Source organism: Haplochromis burtoni, unplaced genomic scaffold, assembly GCF_018398535.1.
Source record: "Haplochromis burtoni strain Fernald_Lab_line unplaced genomic scaffold, NCSU_Asbu1 Contig_142, whole genome shotgun sequence".
Classification (NCBI taxonomy): domain Eukaryota; kingdom Metazoa; phylum Chordata; class Actinopteri; order Cichliformes; family Cichlidae; genus Haplochromis; species Haplochromis burtoni.
The window spans coordinates 701,970-717,697 of NW_024582503.1; the positions used below are offsets into that span (position 1 = coordinate 701,970).

At 39.5% G+C, this 15,728-nt stretch overlaps 1 protein-coding gene across 5 annotated transcripts in view; it reads right to left on the reverse strand.

Annotated features, from left to right (window-relative positions):
* LOC102312853 (protein MTSS 1) overlaps positions 1-15,728 on the reverse strand; it is a 46,249-nt gene that overhangs the window by 20,542 nt on the left and 9,979 nt on the right. The window lies entirely within an intron of this gene.

The window sequence follows — 15,728 nt, forward strand, 5'->3', positions numbered from 1 at the left end:
CACCCACCCACCCACCCACCCAGCTGGACAGAGGTAGGGTGATCTGTTCACGAGGCAATTAAAGAACCGGAGAATAAACATCCACACCGAGTCACCTAAGTCTCACATAGCTGGTGTTTTTTACACCACAAACTGAGTGATGTCATTTATTTCAGAATCATTATGGAACACCAGCTTATTCAGAAGTTTATACAACACTACTGACACCAACCTATATTTATATGTTTCATCTGTGACTTTTTAAACTGCTCTGACAACCTTAATTTAAAGTAGGCCACATTTACAGGGGACATTTAGTCAAATCACCATTTTCTACTCATTTACGATAGCAGAAACAGAACTACCATGTTCTCATTACCATAGAGAACAACTCATTTTAGTATTTACCTAAAGAGGAAAACACTGTCACAAAGTGTCAGTGATTTAGTTTAAAGCGACTACTTTAACAATACTGTACAGGCTAAGAAAGAAATGAATCCATAGACACACGCACACACAGCCCTAGATGAGCAGTTGGCAAGCCCAGATGGAGCCACCCACACAGTACAGATAGAAGCTAGGATTTCATTCACTGATTTAACTACTCTGTCAGTCTGGTACCATACTATTAGTGCCCAATTACACATTTCTATAAATGTAAAACTAAGTGGCTAGTTCTGATGGGCTTCAATAAACGTAGGAAATAAGGGAGGTCTAAAAAGGTGATTTAATTAATTTAATTAACAGATTCATCTAAAGATTATCTCAATAAATCTAAGTATAGCAATTAATTAACGTGTGGTGCATGGATATAAATCAGAGTTAAGCTTGAGGGCTTATAATAGCATTTTCTCTTAGTTAGCCTGCCCTGCTTGGCTCAACTCTTCATTCATCAAAAGCTGCTGACAGACAGCCTACCCACGCACCCACGTACACGCACAAACACACCCTATACCGTCAGCAAGTCTAACCTCAATGGGCACCAACACATGCAGCGTGCGGGCGAGCAAACGCCCGCACCTGCCTCAGTGTGACCCGTGCTGACACAGAAAAAACCCGGGACTTTCTGATTACATCTCCAAACAGCTGTCATGCAAAGACAGGATAAGGAAAAAAGGCAGAAGAGGAAGAAGGAAGAAAAGAAAATGGGGAGAAATTATGGCAATTTTCAGACAGTTAAATATAGTGAATGCATTATCAATGTATTCATTTCCTGGACTGGACTGTGTCACACTGAGCTGTGTCACCCTTTGTAAATGTTTTGTAAAGGTCTCAGAAATATAATTATGAATGCCAATTCACTTTGAATAGACAGTCAGCCAAGTGATGGATTTCTGGATTATTTAATGATATAAATATTGTTGCTTCTAGCATTAAAAAGAGATTAAAACATTCACAGTAAAATATGCTGACAGGGAAGGGCAGTAATTGGCTCAGTACTGCGTTTGCACCATCAACACTGGTACACGTATAACAAGTTTTCCACTCTTAATCCCTGAACCTATTACCACGACCTTACAGTTGACTATTAAAGGATTTACCCAGCAACAAAGAGTTTGAACTACGAGCACCATGTTCATTGAAAAAAAAGAATAAATAAGCTGACAGGAGGGGATTAGGGAAAAAAGGAGCGTAATTCAGCACATATTATTAACTAGAGAAAAACTAACAACGCCATTGTTTAATGCACTTTAGTGAAATGAGGCAGAAAAACATCTGGAGCTTGACCTCTATGTCTACAAAGCTATTCAGGATATTAAGTATCCTTTAGAATAAACTGAATGTGTGTCAGTCCACCACTGCAATGCAGTGAAATGCTTTCTGAATAGTAATGCATTACCTTTCTCTCCTTTACGTTGCTCTTCTCTCCTGAAGGCTATATTTTGTTAATCTCCTTACGTGGTTCTCTTTTTCTCTTCTTTCTGCCCAGATCATGTTTTCCCCACCTTCCTTTCTCCCCACTCATTTGTCCTCTTTTTATCACCTTTCTGCACGTATTCCTTCTATTCTGCCACATCATTGTCAGCAACAAAATTTAAACCAAAGATAGCAAAATGTTTTGGCACTGGGTGATGTATTTGGACTATTAAACCGATGCTAATATGAGAGAATGTTCTAGTATGCCACTGTAGTGCTGCAGCCTTACTACTACTACTACTACTACATCTTGTTTAAAATTTGAGTAGCAAAAGAAATCATTTTCCAGAGGAGAGCTGAAATGGAAACAGGTGATAGGATAGGGATATATGTAGAGTTTTCAGTATCACATGTCTGATATCACATTATCAGTGTCTTGAAGCTGCAGCTAAACACGATGAGACAGTTGACAAATTCAGTGTCTCTTTTCGTTTGAATACCACAAAGCTGCTGTATCCCCACCTTCCTCTCCTGTTAGTCTCCCCTTTCACTGTTTCCGCCTCACAGTGCTGCTTTATGAATGGATGCTAAAGCAATGGATGGGAACCAATTAAGATAACAAGAAAGCATAGCTCTTGCCAAAACCATCCCTTCTCCTTTCACTTTTCTGACTGCGGCGTGCTACGAGGATTATTTCTAATCTTCAACAATTGTTGCAAATCCAGTCCTTATTTGTGCATGAAACAACGCTCCTACCCGTTGTCAGATACATGTTCGGTGAGTTTATAAAAATACATTATTAGCCCTATTAATAGTTTTTAAAGTATTTCAGTTTGTGCTGTTTACTTTCAAAGTATACAGAACAGAAAACTACTTATTTTTAGGACCTAAACATACAAGTAAAGCTAAGTGCTTTGTGCCCAAGCAGTGGAATGTTTAAGGGTGGATGACCCAGCTAACTGACCTCAATCCAGATGAGCAGCTGTTTCACTTGACACCACAAAGAAGCAAACCAGCGCCCCAAACAAGAACTTAATGAGAATGGCTTTAGTACATGCTTAGCAGAGCACTGCCATAAAGATTTCAATTTGATCAAAAAAGGGAAAAAAAGGAGGACTGTGGTCGTAGTTTTAGTACAAAGATCCCTTGATAAAAACTCTGTCTTTAGACTTGACATGCAGATATATATCAACTTGCAAGCTGTACTCTTACAGCAAGAGATGTCATAACGTCACATTTCGGTTTCAGCTGCAGATTGCAATGGAAACATCGGCTATTTATTCCACTGCATTCCATGTTTAATCTTTTATCTCAATGATCTTGTTGTTCACAATTCACTCCAATCTCTCTGTGCCGTGTTTGTTTCTCTATACAGTCTAAGGCCTTGACTCCCACTCGTCTCTGATGTCTCTGTGATAGCAGTACAATAATGTTAACGTTGAGCCCGAGTTAATCCAGTCAGTAAGCAGCTGGCTAGTTCAACGAGTGGTCAGAGTTAATACCAAAACAAACACTCAAAGAGAACGAGAGACTATCCCATGAGAAAGTACAATAAGATGAGAAGGCAGTTTGTGTATTATTGCATACGTCTTGACTCTCTTGAGGGGGAGATTAAATGATTTCTGTGGAACATTTTGTTTTGCAATGTTGCCCTTATTTTGCCTTCTGTTACGTAGTGTGCTTTTACTTATCTTTGAAGCCTAAATGTCACCAATCATTGGGCCACTTGCACGATAGCAGCAAGTATTACATGTTTTTAGTGTGTTCAATTAAAGTGTTGCTGCAGTAGGACTTCTGCTCAGGCACCGTGGGTTGAAAAGCCAATGCAAGTTGGTGCAAGGCAACCAAACTGTCTGATGGGACTGGCGTGAGCCTGGATGGAGGTCCTTGGATGGCCTCTATGTAGAAAACCTTTTATTGCTTTTATTTAACTTTTTATCTTGAAATCATATTTAGAATTTAAAAGGAAACCACTGTGAAGTAGATAATTTCTAGTTTTTAAGTTGAATGATGCATGAGGTTTCCAAAAATCAAAGGGTAATTGCATTAAATATTTATGCCACTTTAGCTAAAAATGAATTTACAGTCCCATGCCAAACACTGGGTAATTGCTTAGTGTGCCTGAATAGCAAAAATCAACACAATTAATACATTTCTGCCCCATTAGCAATCATCAAATGTTGTGTGAATATCTAACATATAAAAAGGCACAAAAAAAGACGTATGTAACAGCTCAACAGCAGCAACACGCCTGCTGCAGTTTAAGCCACCATTGAGTGGGTTTAAGCATGGAATAGCCCCAGAGAGAGAGAAAACGAGAGAAACAAATAGAAACAGACAGAGAGACAGTGAGAATAGATTACCCTAGAGCCCACTCTGGCGCTTTTCTGGGCTTTGGTGCCCCACTTTTTTCTCTAATCTTCCTTTCTGGTCTGACACACATTCCACAGACAGATAGACAGACAGGATTTACCGGGATCGACCAATGAACTAAATTCACTGGTTGTTTTGGGTGAACGGTTGGCTCTGTATTCATGTATGCAGCACTGAGAAGCAATAGCAACTTAAGCTAGAAAAAAACCCCAAAAAAACGAAACAATATATGACTCAATGAAAGGCAACGTTAAAACACACATGCGCTGCAGGGCGCCTGCGTCCATTTGGAATGTGCAGAAAGTCTGATGCCACAGTTAATCATTTACAACAAACAGTTTCATATTTCCACGTCAGTTTCTCAATAAACTCATGACTCGTTTGAATCATGTTTGTCTTGCGCTCAAGACAAACAAAGTCAAAAGTTCAGATCGCAGTGTGGAGAATGCGTATGTGTACCAGTTATAAAGTCAAATTATTATCAATGCAAATGATCATTATCATCATCATGTATCACAACAATAAAATAAATAAATAATTACACCCTAAAAGTGATTAAGAGAAAACTTTGTTACAACATGTATGTGTATAAATCATAGAGAGAAAACAGGTAATTCAGCTAAGAGGGTGGAGAAGGTTTACGACAGTAATTAAGACTTTGTAGACACGTTTGAAATAAAATCCTACAAGCAAAGGGATACATTAAGTATGTGTGTAAGAAAAGAGACTTTTATCTTCAACAATGGAAAGACCTTCACTGATTGTAACCACCCTAAAACGGTTTTCATTAACAAAGTTGCTAACAAGACAGCAACTTCACAAAGTAAAGAAGTAAACTTCGTTCTCACTTAAAACCAAACAGGAAATACAACATATGAAAAATATCTGCAATGTTTGGTTTTTCACTGTCTGCACTCAGTATGTGAATGTGCCACTGACCTCTTGTTTCCCTGTAGGGGGAGATGCTGAGAGGCCGCTAGTCTGTGCGATACTGGTGATAATTTAAACCAGAGACGCACCAGAGAGAGTGCACTGGTTGGCAGTGCAACACAACACTGCCTTGTTTGCAGTAATGACCACCAGATTACATCTGCCATGTGTGTGAGCCTCTGCATGTACATGTGTGTGTAAGAGATCCCCATAAAGTCAAAGAGTTAGTGAGGGGACTTTGTCCTCCCCAGTGCCACTCCACATATCCCTCCACCCGCACAAGTAGCCACACTTCACACAAGTGCATCATTCATTCAGTCTTTTACGAAGAATCTAAGAGGGAACAAGTCAAAGAGATTACTGAATCTGGCTGCTTACTGAGTAACTTGAATGGACTGAACTTAAGCAGAATATGTCCCTCAGTCGACAAGTACAGTAGAAATACTCTCTCACACATGCAGCTTTACACATAAGAACTGTTGCTAGGAACAGGAACTACCTCTGTTCAAGCTTTAAATGGCCCTGAAGATTCACTGGTCTGGACTCAGTGCTGATTGGATTACAAATAAATGGCATTTAAGAAAGAAGAAAACCAGCAAGCACCAGAAAAATCTGCTATATGAGCTGACACAAAAGCATCAAAATAACCAAAGTGACATTGTTCCTGTCATTTTTGACAGGAACAATGAATTGTAAATGGTCATTTTTTGAGTTTGGTGGACAGAGCAATGGAAACAGAAAACTGAGAGGCCCGTTTAGAGAGGACCTGGTGTAGGCAGGTCCTGCAAGGGAAAGGTTAACCTCACAATTGTTAATCACATCAAACGAATGCTGTATGACAAGCTTGTTTTGAAGAGTTTACAGCAGAAAAACCATAGTGTTAAATGACTATATACAGAAAATGTCTTATTTAAATCAAATACACCTAAAGAAAAAAGTACTTTCAGTGACTTGGGAGAGCTGAATGAGCTGACACTTTGTTCAAGTTCACCTTTAATGTTAATGCTGCAACAGATGGCCCAGCTGCCCTCACACAGCAACAAGCTGACACGGTATCCCACTGTGCGTGTGCGTCATTTTATGCAAATATGCAGCACTTCATTCTCAAGTATGATACATTCAAAACTGTAAAGTCTTAACACACAAGCACATTTTCCCCATTACATTGTAGATTTCTCTGTGCTGCCTCTGCACTCCTGCATCCTTCTCTCTGTCCTTGAAGGAAGGATCACTGGCAGATAAAGCCACTAAAGCCACACCGTAAGTGTTGCTGTCAAAGATCAGTGTGGGTACACTTTCCCTTGACAGCCTGGACATAGTCAGGGGTGAGGTTAGAGATTTAAAAAAGTGAAAATGAGAGTTAATCTTCCTGAATGATATTTGGGCTAACTGAGACCACAGAGGGAAATTCTCTCAGTCGCAACTTCCCCGCCTACATGAACGAGTGTATTTATGTGTGCTGCAGGGAAGAAAGGTCAACTTTGTTGGGCCCAAGCTTGGCTGCTGGGACGTGGGCTTGTGTTAAAAAGTGCATTAAGAAGAGAAACCTAAAATTAGCAGCCACAACACATCTCTGCAATTGTGAGCTTGTCACAAAACTACAGATGTACATAGTTTCCTAGAAGTAAACAAATTAGTATGCGCACACACACACACACACACACACACACACACACACACACACACACACACACACACACACACACACAGCGTATATGCAAATAAAACACACTTGAGTTTGACAGAAACTGACACTCCTACACAGAGCATAAACAGACCAAGATCAGATCAATGTTTTCCTCAAAAACGAGGTGTACAGTGAGACAATATCAGCTAATATCACTGCTTTTTATAACTACTGGGGCTACTGAAGCTGATTCTTCACTGCTGTCTTTTGTCTTTAATAATAACAGAAAAGATTTAGAACAGCCTGTCCACTGCGCAAGTATCACTTTAACCAACAATAAGACAAACAAACAGCCAAGTTTAAGACAAACTGAGTCCTAATCTATTTGAGCCGATATCTGCAGATAGAAATGTGTAATCTGTAGGCAAGGAAGAATACTTTTGCTACTGGAAACCTTCTAGTTCTAGTTGGCAGGGCAATTGATTAACTACTGACCAATCACGTTTGATCACACCTTGGTTGCATCCAGATTAACAGTCCATGTGGTGAGCAGAAGAGGGAATGCAAATGCTGCTGAAATATAATCTAGAAACAATCGGCTATTGTCTTGTACTGGATATCAGCTGGGTACAGTGCACCCCCAAAACACTGGCTTCTGTCCACAGAGGCTATGTCATCAGAAAATAGCCAGCAACTTCCCAAATTGATTAATTGACTCCATTTTTGTTTCCACAGAAATTTAGATTACAGTTCGCTGTATTTATTTTTCTCCCTGTGTTCTACCCCATGACATCTGCTGTATGACGTAAGATTAGAGAGAAAGACGGGAAAAAACAAACATAGGATAACTCCTGCAGTGTATCTTTTCCATCGGTAGAAAAATATCAATTTGGCAGCTAACTTAGTAAATAATGATTTCAGCACTTCGGAGATAAACAGCACTGAGGTGCATTTGCCAGAGAAGTATGTTTTGAATTTGGCTTTGCATGCATGTCAGATGTTTTAAATCCGAAGCTCACTGGTCTAACCGGGTTTATGTTTAAACAAAAACAGAGAGCAAACAGCGCTAACACCCACAAACACTTGTGTGGACGCACACTGTATGCGTGCATAGGCAAGTGCACAGATGATTCTATGGTACTCTATTTGCTTCTCTACAACGTACCTATTCTTTCTCATGTGACTTTCACGTTCCTGGTCCCTTAACTGTATGACAAGGGCAACTGGACAACTCTGAATTTGTAATGTTGACGTATATATACTCTATGCAAAGGAGAAGGCTGTAACTAAATATTTTAGAAAACTTTTCTTGCATTTTTGTAAGCTTGCAGCACAAAGCTCGCCCAAGGGATGAGATATTGGTCTGCACTGGACAGAAGACAGGAAATGTACATAGCCAGAGCCAGCCTGAGAACAGAACCCTCTCAGAGAGGGCATTGAGGCAGTGGGTTAGTTCGGGATCTAAGGCTGCTCTGTTATGGAGGCCAAGGCATGAACAGAAAAGGGGCAAAGAGGAAAGGCCCTGATTTTTTTTTTTTTTTTTTAAATAGTCGTATGAACGCCTGTCCACAGCAGCACACACAGAGTGTGCTTAGAGAAATGAGCAAAATACATTGAGAATTACATCAAGTCTTGTATGCAGAGCATTCCAATGTGGGTTTAGAAATCAGTGAGTCTTTGAGAAGTTAAAGCAAAAATGTTTATGTCAACTCGAATGCTTTTTGCTTTAATTAAAAGAAGCTGGGTGTAAGTCAGTTCCCAGTAATTACATGGTCCAGTGTCACTCACAGTAAAAAAAAAAAAAAAAGACTGAAAAATGCAGAACAGAAGCATCATTGAGAAACAACTGGAGCATGCATATGTATCTACACTGACTCACAAAGACTTAAGAGCACAAATGTCTTGCATGCAAATACCTACATGAACATACACACCTACAATCACTACTGCTACTGTGTTATTGTGGCGGTCATTAATTACTCTCCTCAAAAACTTGTGATACAATATTGAATTCATTATTAACTTTTTGATGGCAAGACACGCCATCGTGTCTTGCCCCGCTCTACCTACACCTGAGGTAGAGCGGGGCTCTCAGGATGTTTGTGTGCGGTACCTTTTATCATCCAAACATAGTGCTGCCTCTCATTTTGGACTGATGAGTACTAAGGTCTTTAGAAATGCCTCTGAAGCCTTTCACACAAACATCATTTGCCTTTAATTACAGGGAGGAGCACCTCTACGAGCCACACCTCCAATATCCTCTCTTTAATTGGAACACCTGCCTCAAGGTAGCTTTTTGGGGAAGATGTTAGGACACGGACTTCCATCCAGCCTGTGTTCAGTTTGTGCATTTTAAGAGTAACTACTTGTGCTTTATTATTAGGACCTGGATAAAAATCCAATTGCATTTTATGAGTAAATGGTGCAGAAACTTGAGATCTTGAGACTGTACATGTATTTATTGTGCTTCACTTGAACCTCTCATCCAGTGTGAAAGCCCACACTTACTGGTGACAGGGCTAAAAAGCAGCAGATGTGACGGCTTCTGCCTCGAATTAGCAGAAGTGCCAAGTACAATAATTTATATAATATCTGCTGATTTGGGGTGTGTCAGTTGTGTGTTCTTTTTTAAAGTTTCAGTTTCACAGCTTTATTATTTAAAAACAAAAGGAGTGATCACTGATAGTTATCATGGAAGAAAATACACTACCTCTAGGCTAGGAGTTATTTTGGGATGCTGAACTCATTGTTGGCACACAAAGGTCTCAGTGGAGCTAAGCTATTCCATAAGGAGGGGCAGAGCTGCTGTTAATGGGAGAGGTTATACAAGGCAGTGTAAAGAGGTCAGAAAGATGTAGCACAGCCGCTCTGTGACAACCAGAAGCAAGCTGTCAAATACACACAGATCGGCCACAACATTAAAGCCGGTGTGTATTTTGAAGGTCCCCTTTGTTCTGCCGAAACAGCTCTTGTCCGTGGGGACGCAGACACAGAACCTCTGGGGATGGGTTTTGGTTGGTGGCTGTAGATTCTTTGGGTTTTGAGGGTTTTAGGTGGGGTCTGGGCTAATTCCAGCACATCCTGCGAACAATCAGTTGGATTCAGATTTAGGGAGCTCTTTGTCTTAGTCATATTCCTGGAGCTGCTATTTAGCAGTTTTTACTAGCAGTGGCGCATTGTCCTGGATAAGATGGCTTTTGCAATTAGACAGGGTGAGGAGTTAGGAACATCCACACAAATACCTAGACCTGACGTTTCCCTGCAAAACACTGCAATCTATGTAGATGATCAGTGTCAGTCATCTCGCCATTAGTGGTCTTAATGTTGTAGAATTAAAAGCACTGGCATTATTGTTCGTAAAATTCCTGAAACTTGTGTTGACAACAATATTCATACTATACACTTTTATTCTCTGAATACTTTAGACTTCTATGTCTAAGGAGAGTCCAAGAATCACAGAAGCTTTGTAAAGCTGGGAGGCTTCCAGTCAGTCTACTGGTGTGTGTTCAGTTGATGTTTTGTTTTTCCTCCACTGCATGCCTGTAATTACTGCAAGTGACAGCTAAGATGGATGTCAACAGACAGGATGTGCATGAGATTTATCCTTTTAATAACAGCTAACTAATATTACACCATGGGAGCACAATAAAATATCTGGCCTTTAGGGTTAGAGCCTTAAAAAATGTTTTCATGGAACATTTATTTTGATTATGTATTTGATATAGATCACAGGAGGATTAAAGTAATTATAAGCTCTACAAAAAAGTTGCTAACTAATCTTTTTAGGTTATAACAGATCCAACAGGCTTCTACAAGTAAGCTTTGTGGCAGGTGTCTATTTCATCTCCACGGACTCAAACGTGTCCAAACAGACTCAACATCAGAGCCGCTGACAGAGTGACGGGGATTAACATACTGTATGTGCACAGGCTCACATCCACATGCAGACACACACTTAAAGAGCACACTGGGTATGTACACACTCTACAAGTAGCGACAGAATCCTAACACCTGCCAACCTGCTTGTGAAACTGAATGGATTATTTTTATTGCTGTGAACTCTTCTGGGGAAATTAGGTGTGAGAGACAAGTGCACTGTTTCCCACACAGACCTTATTTGGACAAACTGCTAATATGGGCTAAATAACAGATATAATAAAAGACAGAAATGTATAGACCTCAGTAAATACTTTCCTGGAAACTTAATGGTCTTAATCACTAGTTTCATTGAATAAAACATTAACTTTATTTTGTAATCGATGGGCATTGCACAAGTCAGAAAGGAGGACTATCTAGCGTGTGCTCATTGGATAATAAGCTGTCAATGAACTTGTGGAGTCCTCGGTTTCACAATCATATCCACTCCTTGTTTGGCACATCTGATTTCAAAACACCAAGATGGCGATGAGAGAACCCCCCCCCCCCAAAAAAAAAAACCCAGCTTGAGGCTTCACTAACTAATCAGTGATGTCATGGTGGCTACATCCATCTTTTATACTACCTATTATTATCTTTACCGTTTTTGTCCAAAAGAAAAGGACAACCTCTCATCACTTTACCCGTGGACAAATATCGTTGCTCATCTTATTTTGAAAATTTTGTGATTGCTAGCAAGTCAGCCTCCTTCCTGTCCTTGATGTCGCTGGGCTGTCTCTCCAGAGAATGCCTCACCCCACAGACCGACACTCCATCGTATTGAACTTGAGTCATGCCAAACTTACTGAGGCTGCACGCTTGTACAAGGACTGCTGTCGCCATATGCAGTCCAACACAGTGACGCTGGAGACAGCTGCGAGACAAGAGGTTCATCGAAGAGACCGCTTCATTCCAACAATATGCAGTTCTTATAAAGTGTAAACATCTCTTTATATTATTAATTGTAACTTTAGCTTTTGGTGTCTCAATTGTTGCATACAGTGAGATCATCTCTGTGCAGGCCAGATGCCGTCAGCTGTTTCACTGCGGCTGCCTTGAGAAAGGTAACACAGATATACATGTACACACAAACAAGCTAAAAAAAGACCACAGGCACACAGAAACAGATACAGACACACAAGATCTTTCTGTAAAAGAGGAAACAATGATGCATCTATAATTTGATACTAAACAGAGGGAAAGAAGATCTACATGGAAAATGGACTGTCGCTTGATGAAACAAGAGAAAGGATTATTCTCCAGAAAAGCTGTTTTTGTCTGTTCTCGTGTCCCTGTTATCGCTCTCTCTCTCTTCAGGGATTCAATAAGGCTTTGTCTCCTTCTTCACCAATGACCGCTACTGTTTCAAGTTTTTGCAGTCAGGAAATAGACACTCCAGACTGCCTTGTGTTGTCTCCATGGAAAGCGAAAGTTGTGCAAAACACTACCTCAGCTTGTTTTTCATCTACCACCCAGCACCTTGTTCAGAAATATATTTTTAAAAAAGGAGAGGAACGTTAAATGTTAACTAAATCTTGAAAAAAAAAAATCAATACGAAAATCCCAATCCAAACAAAGCTAGAGCACTGTTTAAAATGTAAATGACGACGGACACAATTTGCAAATAAATGACCATTATTGTAATAATGATAAAGTTCCTCCATTTAGAAATTTGACATGTTTTTATGTTGTATTGTGAACATATTACAGATTTATAAGATTTGCAAATCACTGCGTTCTGTTTTTATTTACATTTTTTGTGCCAGCTCTTTTTGGAATTAGAGTTGTATATGGTTTCCATTTTGGAAGCAAACAAGCCCGTGAGTATCCGTGGAATCAAATCATAGCACCGTCAACTGGAATCTAATTTAATAACTAACTAAAAGAAGGTCACTCTTTTTCCTTCAGTAAATTCACAGACACCTCTTAGTGTCAGCTTGTTTGCCAGTCTCTAGGGCACAGGAGGACATGTTCAAAACATGTTTAATCATTAACGTTTTCACATGAGTTTAAATCAAATAGAACCATTATACCTATTAGCACAAACACTGTCACACTGCTTCAAGGCCAGAACGGCTCTGTAGATGCGTGCGTGCGTGCGTGGGTGCAGGATAAATGAAAGAGTGAAGTCAACAGTGAAGAAAAAAGCTTACTAAAGAGCAATGCCTGAGCATAACTAGCATCACTTGATGAATCGTGTTTAAATACAATCGAGCCTGAAACCAATGCAATCTAGGGTAGCTACAGATTTACGTTTTCTAAGTAGGTTTAACAATCAGAGACAAAAGAAATCCAACAACCTTATCTATGTTGAATCTTTCAGCTGATGGTTTGGTCTGGTCTGCAGTGCTGATGTTGGTTTTTCCAACAGCACAGAAAATGTCCAGAAGCTTAAGGAGTAATTTATCGTCTACCTTAGAATAAGAAATGCTTTGCCCTAAAACTAAAGTCAATCTTTGTTACTTTTATTAAACTTTATCCACTTGACATTCGAGTTCCTTGATTGTATTCAACTAATAAACCAGTAAGCTTAGACCTTTACAACTGTAGACAATAAACTTTTGAGTTTATTTTGGTAATACATGTGTCTTTAGCTTGGTCCATGTATTACAGAAACTGGCGTAATGCTCGAGGTTCGCATGCTTTTTCTCTTCTGCTAATCTTTATCAATACATCTGGTCCTCATCACTGAATTCAAACACTATAAATCACATTTCTACAGAAACATCTAGCAACAGCTAATAATTATATTGCTACAGACTTTCGCTGGACTACATCCAAAACTTGGCTGAAGAGTTTTATTAAACCACAATGATTAGCTCATGCAATGACTATTTACTAATGTTAACACCGGGGGGTTGTTTTAAAAGACCAGTGTGTTTTGCTTGAAACAATTACAGTATGGCTACAAAGCACTACTGAGATTTTACACAATTTCTTCAATCTAAAGGTTGCCTCAGTGGGCTTAATGCACTTCAATATCAATAAGAGCTCAGGGGAATAAGTGTAGAATAGTGTCTGAATGTAATTTGTAGCAAACATTTATTTATATAGCCACTAAACAGGCCTGAGAGAGCTACTCCAAAACCCTGTCAGCAGTAATCAAGAAACCATATGGCTACATCCTAATTTGATAAAGCAACTGACTTATCGCATGAGGAATAAAAATATACGAGAGAAGCCAGAGTCGGTAAAAAAAAAAACTACTTTCCAAGGAAAATATTAGAAAAGGGTTAGATTCTGTGAAAAAGGTGCTTTCATTTTAGTACTGGAACTCAGGGAGCTGTCAAAGGCGACCACTGTTTTACAGCAACCCTGATCTCCACAATAACTCAGTGCGACGTTTACTGCACATGTTCATCTTCAGCTCTTTAGTGAAGATGCTCCTTCAGTCGAAGAATCGTTGAGGTTTTTGATAAGCAGATAGTCTATGAAGAGCATATTTCTAACAACAACAATAATACTGGTCAATCATACAAACAGATAACTTAAGGTGTTTTGAGACACTTTATACAACCTAATTATTATTCCCAATGGGACAGTAAACTTCTATTTTAAGGTCTACAAAGACCATCAAGTATCTAACTCTGATTATAGAAGAGAAACAATATAATTAAAACCTAATACCAGTGTAAGACACTACTGTGTTGTATAGCATGCTATCCTTTTGTTTCCCAACACTCCACTCACAGGGTTTAGTCCCTACCCCACAATGTCCCTCTGGGTAACATCCCCGACCTAGACAAAGCCAACCAGCACAGCAAAATTAATCTAGACAGTCTTGATTGAGAAATGCAAATTTGATCTTCTTTAAATCACCACTTGTTTCCGTGCTTGCTCCCCAGAGAAGGATGGCAGTCTCAGTGTGTTTTTATTGGCAAAGAAATTACCACTGGTGGTGCTGAAATCTCTTTCTAGCTCAACATTTCTCCTTTAAAACACAGGAGCATTTTGGGTTGCATCTCACACCTGCTGCTGCACATGAAAGCCATCCAGTGCTAAAAATAAGTTTAAGTGGAGTCAAAAAACCCCTAACTTCATACTAGAGGACTAAGAGGATATGAAAGGATTTTTATGTGCAGGGATGTGTAATGATTTGTAGGGTAATACGCAGCAAACATATCTCCATGAATGTTGTACACCCACCAGCCTGTGTACATTTAAATGCATTATTTAAAACTAAATCTTGGATGGGGTGGTGCCATGGCTTACCTGGATCGGACCGGGCAGGGTTGGGTCCCCCCCCCCCCCCCCCCACACACACACACCTACTGTCCTGTTCCATAAAAACTGAAAGCACCAAAGATAGAATTTGGAATGCACTTCTCACATGTCGCAGTTTTTATAAAACACCACAAAGCAAAGTCGAACCTCATGCTGCTTCTATAATCTGACTGATAAAGCAGTCCTTTCATGTTAACGCCAATAAAAGTACCTGCTGTCAGATATCAAAGTCTGCCGGTTTTATAGATCACCCCTTAAATCTTTATATACTATAATCCTCCCAATATATAAAAGGCAATACAACACATTAACTACCCAAAAGGGCAATCGAAATCTCTCTTATTATGATTAAGACGTTAATTGACCTTTAATATGTGCACATGTGAGGACAAGAAGATTGGAGTAGATAAAAATAAATAAATAAAAGAGGTCACAATGTACTGCATAAACGTGAGGCCTCAGAAGCACCTGAAGACACACACACACAGACTATGACATTTAAAAAGAAATATTTACTGTATTTCAACACAAGCATCAGTAAGCTCTTGAATGAGACGAAGTGAGATGTTGAAAGATTTGTTTCCCAAAAAGACCTAAAAATCTAGCCAATTTTAGCCCCTCTGAAGTCTGTATACATAAAAAAATCTACTTAATGAAATTAAAACAAGTTTAATGGATACAAATCTGATGGTTCGTGTAATCTTTGAGTCCCACTGAAAGCTAAGTTTAGCTGTTAAAACTGCACATGGTATCACTACCTTTCTTTTTCTCAACACTGAAGACTCGTCTGTGACACCTGACTTTTTTCCTGCCCACTACAGTT